General features: G+C 66.4%; 1 protein-coding gene across 6 annotated transcripts in view; it reads right to left on the bottom strand.

The window, feature by feature from the left end:
• Positions 1-11,711, bottom strand: part of CXXC5 (CXXC finger protein 5) — a 28,764-nt gene extending 17,053 nt beyond the window's left edge. For 2 of the 6 annotated variants that reach the window (XM_090150789.1, XM_031607087.2), the window contains exon 1: positions 11,330-11,426. The gene's annotated coding sequence lies outside the window, so the exon portion shown is untranslated. The other 4 variants (XM_090150787.1, XM_090150788.1, XM_090150785.1 and 1 more) reach the window with 4 other exon arrangements.
• Positions 11,712-12,607: the final 896 nt, after the last annotated feature.

Below are 12,607 nucleotides of genomic sequence, written 5' to 3' on the forward strand. Positions count from 1 at the left end.
AGGTTTCACCTCTGCTAGCAAGCGGGATTTGCAAGGGCATTGTTTTCACCACAATATTAGCACTGAGCACACGGGAAGATAACGAGAGTGCTGGGCTTCATGGGACGGGGGCATGCAGGGCTGGGGGCCCTCGGGAGGAAGAAGGCACGACTGCCCCAAGAGCGAGGCCGTGTCAGGGCACACCAGCACGCTGCTGAGCTCGGGCTGGGACTGTGTAAGAAATAATGCTGGTAATGAACACCAGAGCCCGTGCCACCTTCTGCGGCTCTGCTCATGGGCACCTGCGTGGCCCTGCAGAGCTGCCCGAGCCGCATGGAGGAGCGGGGTGAGACCAAGCCTGCAGTAATTGCGGCGTCTGTTCAAATCACTCCAACGCTGGAAATCACGCTGGGCCCGGATGAAAGCTTACAGTGCGGATGATCATATCAGACTGGGATAAAAGAGGATAAGCTAACAGGTTTAGTGCACAGCTTGTCTGAGTTGGTGCTGCCGCGGAGGGAGGAGAGGAGGCTCCTGCTGACGCGGGGTCCCGGCGCATCGCCCGGCACAAAGCACTGCCCGGTCCTGGCACTGCGGCAGCAGCCAGCCAGCATCCCTCAGTGGGGCGGCACCCGGGGGAGGGCGCCGCATCAACGGGGCAGGTGATGCCACTCCTCTCTCAGCAAGGCTCGCCGTGCCATCCACCCCGACCCTGAGCAGGCGTATGAGCCACCGCCAGCCCCCCGCAGCCCCGGCTCCTCAGCACAGGGGAGCACGGTGTGGGCAGCTGCGCTCAGAGCTCTGGGCTGCACTGCCACGGGGGCACACGGGGACGGCCGGCAGCTCGTTGTGCCAGCACAGTGGGCAGGGATGGGCCGGGGGGCGGTGAGATCTGGGGCAGGGATGGGCAGCAGGGACGTGGGGGTTGGCCACTGGGGCGGGGAGGGAGGGAAGGCGGGGGGCTCGGACTGCTTCCCGCGCCGCAGAGGGAGTTTAGCCGAGTAATTAGAGCAGGAGGCTGTGAGTCAGCAAACGATGCGTAACCTCGCCGATGTTGACAATGAGGCAAAAGATGGCAGTTTCGACTGAGAGCTCTCGATGAAAGGGCATATTTATATATGCAAGAATCAGAAACTCCGAACAATTGCATGGCTGGTGACCCGCTCTGCAAAACACGCTGCTCTACAATGACTGTCCAGCTGCCAAATATTTGACGGCTTTAAAAATAATTGGAAATAGAGACGTGTTTGCAGCCTAAACCTAAAGGAACAGGGGAGCGGGAGGAGGGACCGGGCCGGTCTCAGAAACATAACGACAGACGTTGGGAAGACGCCCGCCAGCCTCTTCTCCAGCATCCAAGGCCGCAGCGAGCTGCTTAGCGCTCGGCTGGGGCTGACCTTGACAACGCCGCGCTTCAGATGCCCCAGAGAGAAGAGCCGAGATCCTCCCCGCACAACTGCCACGCTGCTGGATTTATATCGAGGGCGAGCGCCGGCCTGGAAGCAAATCCCGGCTGCAGCCGGACTCGTCCCTCCCCGGGGCCGCAGTCGGAGGCGGCAGCGCAGGTAGGGAACGCTCCTCCCCCACGGCGCAGCAGCAGCCCCGACGAGGAGAGTTTAATTAACCCTGGAAAGCAATCGTTAACCATCCAGCGCGGGGAATCGATGCGGAAGGGGCAGCTCGCTTCGGAAGGACCATCTGCTTTGGGGAGGCGCGCCCGCCACCCACCTGCCCGCGCCTCCCCGCGGTGCCCCACGGCCCCGGCCGGGCTGCGTGCGAGCGGGCGGCAGCAGCCAGCTGTGCTGCGGGCGGCGGCCCCAGGCACCGAGCAGCCCCGCGCTGCCCCTCGCTCTCTAATCTCTCTTCCCGTAAAGCCCCAGGTCTCTGCGCCACGTGATTTCCTATGAGCCGCAGCCCTCGTTCCAAATACCACCTCTCCGGCTGCCGCGCGGCCCCACAGCTCCGGCGCAGGCGAAGCCCCGCGGCTGCCGTGCCCCACAGCGACTCGATGGGGACGTGGGGTGAGCAGGGAGCCCGGGCACCAACCTGGGGAAACACCTTCCCCGTGCGAGCTGTCCGGGCGCCGAAGATGGGGGATGCTGCTGCTCCCCACCCCGTGGCCACTCTGAGCCAACCGCACCTGAAACAGTAGGGCGGGGGGGGGGGGGGGGGGGGGGGGGGCGGGCGCACAGGGATTTGCTTAAATCATCGAACTGTGTTTAGAGGAGTGAAGTTCTTTGCTGATAAAATCGCAGCCTCTTCCTCCTACTGTCGTTGGTGGCTTTTTTTCTCCAGCCCAAGCACAGCAGGGCGCAGCTGGGCAGGGACAGTAACCCCGGAGCCGTGCAAGCCCCAGCAGCCCATCATCACTGTGCCAGGAGCAGGGCAGGGAGCCCCAGTGCTGCCCACGTCCTGCTCATGTCATGGCCATGCTGCATCCCCAGCCAGGAGATGCAGGGCTGCTGGCACTGGGGCATGGGATGCCTGATCCCATCACAAATACAACAGATCCACACCACCCGGACACCAGACACAAGCAAGGTCTCCACGCAGGCAGAGCACAACATCCCTGGGGTCTGTGCCACCATCTCCCACCCCAGTGCCCCTCCACTCCATCCCGGCCACATCCTGCAAGGACACAGCACGGTGAAGACCCACAGCTGGGCACAGACCCCTGGAGCTCCCCAGCAGGCGGGGACGGCACAGCGCAGCCCTGGCACCGACAGTCCTGCCCCTGCCCTCCCACTCCCTGGGGGCAGCAGGGTGCGCTCAGCCGCTCCGCTCCCACGAGCTGCCGTGAGAAGCAGGGTGGCAGATGGGTCCCTGGGACAGCCGTGCCCGGTGGGATTAGAGGTGACCCGCACAGAGCTCGTGCCCCCACTGCCACCCAGCCGGGAATGCTCGTCCCTGATGCCACTCACGTTGGCGAGCTGTCCCTGTGCCAGCCTGATGACACGGCTGCAGGAGGTGGCTCTCAGAGGGGAAACGGCCGCGCTTCACCCCTCCAACTTTCCACTTGCTACAGCAACGCCTGTTCCGCTCCCAGCTGGCAGGAGAACGGCTCTGGGCAGGGAACAGCCTGGCCCCCGAGGAAGGGGGGGACCCCGTGTTCCCCACTCTGAGAGCAGCAGCACTGCCAGCACCATGGGCTGGTACCCAGAAATGCAACAAGAGCACCACTGGCACGCTTGGTTGGCGCTGGTAGGAGGCAGAGGTCCTGGAAGCCCATGGATTCCCCCCACCATGGGCATCTCTGCACCTCAGGGAGCACCGAGGCACACCTAGATACAGGGTTTCTGAGCCCTGTGCAGTGTGACCAGTACCATCTTGCAGAGCCTGGCCTGCACATAGCAGGGGGCTTGCATCACCATGTGCATCCCACATACATCCCACTTCCTCTGGCACAGGAGGGTCTCAGCAGCAGTGGGACAGCGGGTCTGACCCCAGCTCCTGGAGGACAGGAGTTCTGGCAGCCACAGAGCACGCTATTGCTTTCTGCAAATCAGGGCCACGATGCACAGCCCATACGGATGGGTGAAGGCTGCCAGGATGTACAGAGCTCTGCTTCCCTCCTGGAGGACACTACAAACGTGGGTGATGGGTCCCGGCTCCAGGAGAGGATTCCCCTCAGCCCTGAGCCAGAAATGCAAACATCTGATGGGAGGAGAAGGGAACAGGATGCACCAGGGACACCGCCTGGCCCTCTTGCTGCTCTGGGCATGGCTTGGAGCCATCCCCGCTTCCCATCCTGCACCAGAGGTACCCTCCAGCCCCCCAAGAACAGATGCCCCAGTGTCCTCCCAAAGACTCCCAGCACCTCACAGCCCCCCACTGAGGCATGCACGCTCAGGGAGCACGGTGGGACACAGCTTCATCTGACAGACACTCAGCACGCAGCTGAGATCCCAGGTCCCAGATAATCCCTAGAGCTCTGCAGGGAGCCCCAGGCCCATCTGTGGGATGAGGCTTGGGGCACAGAGAGTCTGACACACGGGAGAGCTGCGGCTGGAGGGGGGGCTGATATGCTCCCACCTCCTCAGCTGCTCCGAGTGTTTTCCAGCCTTCCCTGTCGAGTTCACGTCCTTTCAGATTAGCTGCCGCAGCCACGGCCTCGCAGCGAGTGTCAGGTACTGCCAGCATTCGGCTGCTCGCAATTACCGGGCATTCGGCACAGGGACAGCAGCCCAGATGCTTCCACTCGCAGGAGCCCCCAGCACACCCCCACCTGGGGCTCCCAGCACCCCAGGCCATGTGCCCCCAACCCACCCCATCTACCCCCACCCCTCCTGCCACAACCTCCCCTCCGACAGCGCGCTAACTGCTGCCTGCGAATCCTTCCCGCGTTAATCTTCACGGTGCATCAGCATGGGGAAAAAACAGCTTTTTTTTTTTTTTTTTTACAGTCTTAATCTTTACCTGGGGTCATATTTACTAATCCTCCCACTAATCCCCCCACGCCTTCACAAATAAAAGGGCCCATCCTGGCCAGGCTTCACGCCTGGGGAGGCGCAGGCACAGAGCGGGGGAGCAGCGACCTGCACCCACCGACCTGCACCCACCAACCTGCACCCACCAACCTGCACCCACCGACCTGCACCCACCAACCTGCACCCACTGACCTGCACCCACCAACCTGCACCCACCGACCTGCACCCACCGACCTGCACCCACCGACCTGCACCCACTGAACCGCGGTGCCGCATTCAAGGTGACTCTGCTTTTCCCATTAAAATGGCTAATGAGCACTTTTAAAGGCTCTTTATTTAAGGAAACAAAACCTGATGGTGGAGAGGAGAGAAGCATGCAGCATTAGGGGGATCTGGACGCATCGATGGATGGAGGCAAACCTCCAGCTCTCATCCCGACCCCTGGGAGCTCAGACATCGAGAGGAGGGATGACAATCTGCCTCATGGGAAGGGAGGATCCGAGGGAAGGCCGATGGCCAAGCGAGACCCTGCGAGCAGCCTGCCTGCACCTCCACCACAGCGCCCAGCCCTGGGGGCAGCTCAACCCAGCTCAGTCCAGTCCCTGCTCAGCCCCTTCCTCCATCACGCCTCTGCTAAAGGCCAGGCCCAAACATTGCTCCGTTGCTCTCTTTGCAAAGTATTTCGACACCTACGTGATAAAACAAACTCATCAATAGAAACGCCCTGACGGCTGGCTTTCCCCTTCCTTCCTTCCTCCTCCGCACGCATACCCAGCTGCTCGCTTTGGAAGAAGCGTCCATGTGCGAACACACAGCTTCTCCCGAGCCAAACGGCGTCAGCCTGGCACGGCGCGCCGCGCTGGCGCAGTGCTGCAGGCAGCGGGAGGGGAGCTCTGGGGCCGGGCAGCAGCCAGGTGCCACCCAGCCGTGGGGACGGAGCTGAGCTGGGGACGGGGGGGTCAGTCGGGCTTCATCCTGACACCCCCTGGATGCCGGCAGCTGCAGCACGTGTCCCTCTGCCTCAGTTTCCCCACACGCACCACGCCATCCTCAGCCCTGGAGCTCAGTCTCTCCGCCCTCCTGGCCAAGCCCTTCCCCACGCGGGCAGCAGCGGTGCCCCCGGCCATCGAGCCCCACGACGTAACCGTAACTCGCTGTGGCAGCGTGGCCCTCCCGGTGGTGCAGCAGCACACGCTCGGCCGCAGCCGGCACCTCGCTGGAATTTGCAAGCTGTCCTGACGCATTACAGCGCGGACGCCTCGCGTTGGCTCCCACCCCCCCGCCACGCCACCCCCCCGGCCGGCTCCGCAGCTGTCCCTGGGGCCGCAGATCCCACGGGCAGAGGGATGCGAGGCCGTTCCCAAAACCTCCCCCTCCTCATCTCCCGCGTCGATTTTCCTGCCCCGGCTTTAAATAGCAACTTCAGCTGAGCCGGAGCGCTGACAGACTCCCACTGCCTCCTCCCGCGGCGCGGCGCGGCGCAGCACCTCCCCATGCAGCCCCCACCCGGCGCCGGGCCCCACCGCGCTGCCAGGAGCCGTGCCCCCCACCCCCCGCCCCCTGCCCCCCTCCTGGCAGCCATGGGCGAGCAATGATGTCACGAACGGCTCCGCACAGGCTCGGTGTCGGCACAGGTGCAGAGCTGAGCAGGGCACCTCGCAGGGCCGGACCCCATGGGAGCTGCACAGCCTGCACCCCGTGCCCACCCGCACCGCCCCCAGCAAGGGACACCGCCGTGCCCAGGGCCGGGCCCCGCCGCTGGTACCACGGAGCCCACGGGAGCCCCTTCCCGTAGCACCTATCAGCCCCCACCCCCACACCGCGCCGTGCCCCGCGCCGTGCCCACACCGCGGGATGCTCGTGGGAGGGGGAACGGGAGCGGCGGGCTGGGGAGGAGTGTGAAGGAACGCCTCCTGCGTGCTCTGTCCGGAGCCAGCGAACGAGGCCATATTTGAAATGCTTCGCATACCTCCGGCCATCAGATTAGCGAGATGAAGAAGGTAAAGCAGAGGGCAAGGCGAGCGCTCCCGGGGCCGGCCATCCTCGGCCACGCTCACAGGGTACGGAACTGGGGGAAAAGTCCCAGCAGCGGCACACGGGGAGCCAGGCACGGCACGGGGACAGCAGGGACGGCACTGGTGCGGGGCACACCACAGCGCCAGGCACTGACCGCGGCCCAGGGCCCGGGGATGGGACCACGCCAAACCGCACGCAGCTCCATCACTCCCCCTCGCCGTGGACCCAAAGCTTCACCTGAGCACGGCGCCACGGGAGCTCCCACAGCTCTGCTCCACGTGCTGACCCAGCACCAAAAGTTCTCGAGCTCCTCGGCCCCTCCAGAAAGCAAGGACGCAGGGACAGCCTGTGGGACAGCCAGCCCGGGGCCAGGGCTGTGAACCGACAGCAGCCGTGCTGCCAACACTCAGCATCATGCAGAGGCACGGCCGGGAGCTGCCCAAGTTGCACGCTCTGGGCTCAGGGCTGGACTACAGAAAGCTCTTCTCATAGACCCTGATGGAAAACGAGGCACAAAGGCCCGAGGGCAGGCCTAGCAGAAATACATGAGAACTGGTGACCCCGGGATGCACTGGACACCAAGAGACCACCTGGGGTCAGAATGGATGGAGCTGCTCAGGCACAGATTAAGACTCTTGAAAGGAAAACTGTGGGAGATGGATATTGCCCAGACATCTCTACAAAGAGCTGGAGTGGAGACAAGAACTCAAGGCAGGATTGCGAAGGCAAAAACGAACCATCCATCACGCCATGCTCCCAGGCAAGGCCAGGGCTGCCCTGACACAGCTGCCAAGTGCCAGGACACCAAGCGGTGCTGCGGGGCGGCACCGGGCACTGGGGGTGAGCACCCCAACCCATGCACTGAGGCACACATCCACGCCTTGCCCTGGCCTGGACCATGCCCAGGACACAGCCAGCACCAGGCTGACACCAGTGCTGAATGTCTGATGGCTCCCACCATGCCCAGCAGCGTGCCCTGACACCTCAAGAGCAGAGCGCGGAGTGGCACAGCAGCAGCACATTGCCCAGGACAGTGCCTCCTCCACCACCAGTGAACGGCGACATTGTACAGCATGGTGCCCATGGAATACCCACACCACGATCCCTGGAGGACCACATCACACCATCAGACAGGGATGGAGACAGCGGCCTTAGCCCTGTCACGGTTCTCACCTCTCCAAGCTAGGGCACCAAGAGCATCGCACTACACCTCTTTGCCATCAGCTGCAGGGACGAGGCCAACATGAAACCCCACAGCTCCCCACAGCATCATGACATGGAGGCGATGGTTCTGCATTCCACCAGCACTAAGGACACCCAAGCTCAGACCACAGGAGACCCTCTGGTACACGCAATACCATCTGAGCAACAGGAAACAGTCACGCTCCCAAATCCCACAGTACGACCACAGACCAAGTGCCAAGACTCAGCACACAGATCCAGCAGGGCCGCTATCTCGATCCCTTTCCCACCCCACAACTTTGCCTGCGTGGGTGCTCCATAAAGGCTGTCCTCCCCCAGCAGCCAGCCCTGAGGGCCAGCAGCACCTGTCTGGGGCAGCAGGACGGGGGGCTGCCAGCAGGCCACAACTCCTGGGGGTGGCCCCGCACCTACCAGCAGCAGCTCCACGGCAGGAGATGCCAGCAGGGCACACGGGAGCGACAGCCCCGCAGAGCAGTGGGCAGCCAGGGCAGCAGGACGGCCTTTGTTCCGGCTCTCAGAAAACCGGTGACCTTAAAAATCCTTTTATTCATCTAATAACAGGCTGCCACCCGTGCACGGTGACGACTGCCATCCCAGGCTGCGCAGTGCCCTCCACCTGCTTCCAAGCCACGGGGAAAGGCGAGCTGGGACAGAACCACCCCAGCACAGAGCTGCAGCACAGCACAGCCCTGCAGCATCTCAAAGGGAGCGGGCACAGGGCAAGGTGAGGGCATCAGTGCCACGAGCGCAGCAATGCAGGCAGACACATAGGTGCCCTTCACCCCCACCTGCAGACACCCGATGCTCTCCCATCATCACTGGGATCACAGCTCACCCTCGGCCACCCACATGGGTCACCCCGTGCTCTCCAGGGCCCCACACCTGACCTCTTCCCCCCTGGACTCACAGCTGCCCCATCGCACCTCCCCACCCACCGATCTGTGCCTACAGGCTGTGGGGCTGGCAGCCGGGACCCCCCCCCCCCAGACAGGGCCACGAGGAGCCCCTGAGTGGCCCCTGAGCTCCGGGGAGTCAAAGTTGAGTCAGGGGAAAAGGAAAGAAAAAAAAAAAACCTTTTGAGTGCAATATTTTAGTTGAGCAACAGAGCATGAGTAAAGGACGGAGGCTTTTCGTGGTCTGGTGAGTCTAAGCTATGAGCTGAAAGTTTAACTATTAATACACTTAATCAAGAGGTTGTTCCTACACCCAGGGTTTGGGAAAACAAACGCACCACCGGGACAGCAGAGGAGGAGAGGTGGCGGGAGATGGGGCCGGGGCAGCCCCACACGGCCCCACTGCAAAGCTCCCAGCAGGACGTGGGGCTGCGTCCGGTCCAGCCCTGCTGTGGGACAGCAGCTGGCAGGGACAGGGCCACGGCAGTGTGAGCAGCACGTGGGGCTGTGCGGGACGGAGCCCAGCGCTGAGCCGCACACAGCGGAGAGGAGACAGCCCCGGGAGGGGGCCGTGCCAGAGGCACCCAGCATCCCCACGGGATGCGGGACATCAGCGAGCGGCACCCCGCAGCCTGGGGCTGCCCACGGGTGCCGAGCCCGCGCAGCCTCCCGCAGCTCCTCTGCCCCCCCACCCTCCGTCACGGGACTGAACGTGGGAGCACCGCGCCCACCGACCCCCTCCGGGCAGCACCGCGCTGCCCGCATCCCCGCCACGAACAGCCCGGCTCAGCGCCTCGCACGCCTCCAACGTTTCCCACGGAGGCGGTGCGATGCTCCTCACCGAGCGGTGGGGCACAACACCCCCCGCCCGCCCCGACGCCCGGCGCGGAGCCCCCCACGCACAGCGCCGCACCGCCGTCCTCCCGCTGCACGACGGCCCCACCGCCCCTCTGCCGCCGTGGGGGGCCGGGACGCAGCTCTGCGCGCGGCGGCGGGGCCTTTGTTACTTTGCTTTTGTTGTCACCCGCTGGCGAGGCCCCCACGGCCGCTCCGAGGTCAGGGCACGGCGGTGGCGGTGGCGGGGACCGGGTGGCGGAGGGCCGGCGGGAGCCCCGGCAGCGCTGCCGCGACCCGCTGGGACGCGGTGCCACACGGCAGCCGTGGGACGGCCCCGGCTGCCCGGGTCTGGGTCTCCCGCTGTGCTTTCTGCCTCTCCCCGGGGATTGGGCTGCTGAGGAGTGCGGCCGCTCGCTCAGGGCTGTGGGGTTGCAGCGGCGGACAAAGCCGGTAAGAGGGGCACGGCACGGCCGCGTCCCCAGCAGCGCGGTTCCCAGCCGGGCGGGCGGCTCCCGGGGCGCGAGGCCACGCACGTGGGAGCCGGGGGTGGGGAGGGGGGGGGCGACGGGGGGCACGGCTCCGAGCACCGCACGGCCGATGCTGTGAGCAGCTTTGTTCGTGCGCGGGACGCGGAGCTGCCCCCTGCCCTCACGTCCCCATCCATCACCGCCGCGCGGAATGACCCCCAGCGAGCGGGGCCCCGCGGGAAGGAGCGCAGCGCCGGTGCTGGATGCGAGGGAAAACAGCGGCAAGAAAATAAAAACGGGAGGGGGAGGGAGAAGGGGGGGCGGAAAAAAAGAAAACCAACGAAACCCGGCGGGGCCGCCCGGCTGCGGATCGGCGGAGTTCCGCGCGGTGATCGCGGCGCTCAGACATCACCCACCGCCCCGCGGCACCGCCTGCGCCCATCTCCGCCGTCATCCCCGGCGCCGACCGCTGCCCTCCCCGCCGCTCCGCTCCCTCCCTCCCGTCACACCCGGCGCGGAGGGCACCGCTGCGGGGCCGGCGGAGAAGGGGGAGAAAAAATAAATAAATAAAATAAATGAATTTACTTCGCGAGGGGTAAAGAAAAAAAAAAAAAAAAACAATGAAACAACAAACCCCCAAACTTCGGGACTTGTTACGCACGGCTCCGCCGCGCCGCGCCGCTCCCACGTCCCCCCCGCAGCTGTCGCCGCCGGAAAGCGCGCACCGCCCCCGGCCGAACCGCGGCACCGAGCGCGGAGCTCCCCCCGCCCCCCGGCCGCGCTGCCCTCCCCGCCCCCGCGAAGGGTCCCCGCGGGTGGCGACGCTGCCCCCCCCCGCCCCCCCCGCCCGGCGCCGCGCAGCCCCCCCCCTCGCCCCCCCCTCCCGGCTCGGCGCTAGCGGGCGCCCCGCTGCCCGCCGCCCCCGCGCCCCGGCCGCCACCATTGTCACCCGGGAAACGGCGGCGGGCACCGAGAGGCGGCGGTGCGGCGGCGGCCGCGGGGAGCGGGGCTGGGTGCGGGGAGCGGAGCTCGGTGCGGGGAGCGGAGCTCGGTACGGGCGCTGCCCCCCTCCCGGCCCCGCACCGCCCGGCGCATCCCGCGGCCGCGCCGCCAAACTTTGCTCGCCGCGGATCGGAACGGAGCCGCACCGCCGGGCGGAGCGCGACGCAGCGCAGCGCAGCGCGGAGAGAACGGGGCTCGGAGCAGAGCCGCGCCGCCCCCGGCCCGCCGCCCCCCGCCAAACTTTTTCCCGGCACTTTTCCCCGAACTCCGCCGCCGCCGCCCGCCGGGGCAGCCCCGCGGTGCCGGCACCTACCGGCGGTCCGGGCCGGGCCGGGCCGGGGGGAGGGAAGGGGGGGAAGCGGAGCCGCTCCGCGCCGCGCAGCGCGCCCGGGGATCGCGGGCGGCGGAACGGGGCCGGGCTCGGCACCTGCCCGCCGCCGCGGAGGGGGCCCGCCGAGAGGGGAGCCGAGGCGGGCGCGGTGCCTCGCCGCCGCCGCACACCCACCTCCACATCGCTGCTCGCTCTGGGAGTGCACAGCCCCCGAAACGCGCTGCACGGCGCTGCCGCGGCCGCTGCCCGCGGCTGCCGGCAAAACCCGGACCGGACCGGACCGCCCCGCGCCGCGCCGCGCCGAGAGCCGCGCGCGCCCCCCGCCGCCCCGCGTGCGCGCCGCCCGCCCGCGCCCCGCGGCGCCTCGGGGTCCGTCCGTGTGACCGAACCGCGTCCCCGCGGGTGCCGCCGCGATGGGTGCCCCGACGGCCCCGCCGCCCCCGCGGGTGTCCGTGCCGTGTGAGCCCCCCGCGACCCCCACGGGGGTCCCTCCGGATGACCGCCCCGCTCCCCCGCGTTTCCCTTTTGGCCGTACGGTGTCACAGCGCTGCGCACCCACGAGTGACTCCGCCGCGTGTCCCCCCGCGTCCTCGCCGCTCCCATAGGATATCGCAGTCCCCCCGCGTCCCTCCGTCCCCTGCGGGGCGTCACCGCGCCGTGTCTCCACGTGCCCCGTCTGCCCCACCGCCGTTACCTTCACGTGTCACCCTGTGCCCCCCGACCCCCGCGGGTATTCCTGCCGCGTGCCCCCCCGGGTCCTTCTACCCCCCACCGCGTGTCACTGCGCTGTGCCCCCACCTCACGTCCCACCCACCCCACGGGTGTCCCTGCCACGTGACCCCGCTGTGTCCTTTCAACCCCTACTACTGTGCTCTGCCCCCCATTAAGTGCCACCCCGTCCACGGGTGTCACCACAGCGTGTGTCCTCTACCCCATTTGCTCCCATGGGGCACCACTACCACGTGACCCCCAGGTCTCACCTGTCCCCATAGTGTGCCCCCCACGTCCCGCCCCCGCGTGGTGTCACCTCACTGCCCCCCCCACCTCCTATGTTTCCCAGAGTCCCACCACAGCTGTGCAGTGTCACAGCTGCCCCCCAGGTCACTGCAAACTCACCCCAGTGTCCCCTCCACCCCCATGTGATGTCATCTCACTCTGCCCCCCATGTCCCACACCAGTGGCATGTCACCCACCCTCCCTAGGGCTGTCCCCCCCATGTACTCTGCCAACCCCTCTGCCTGCTGCATCCCCACGGGTGTCACCAACACATCTGTTCTGTGCTTGTCACCCTGCGGTGCTCCCCCGACCACCCCATGACATCTCAACCCAATGCAGCGTCTTTCCCCCATCCCCATTTCCAGCATGAGGGTGGGTGACACAAATGTCACTGCAGAGCCGTGTGGGACAGGGACAGTCCCCAGTGGCACACGGATCACCCACAGGGGACATCGA

Source organism: Phasianus colchicus, chromosome 15, assembly GCF_987193195.1.
Source record: "Phasianus colchicus chromosome 15, bPhaCol1.hap1.1, whole genome shotgun sequence".
Taxonomy (NCBI): Eukaryota; Metazoa; Chordata; class Aves; order Galliformes; family Phasianidae; genus Phasianus; species Phasianus colchicus.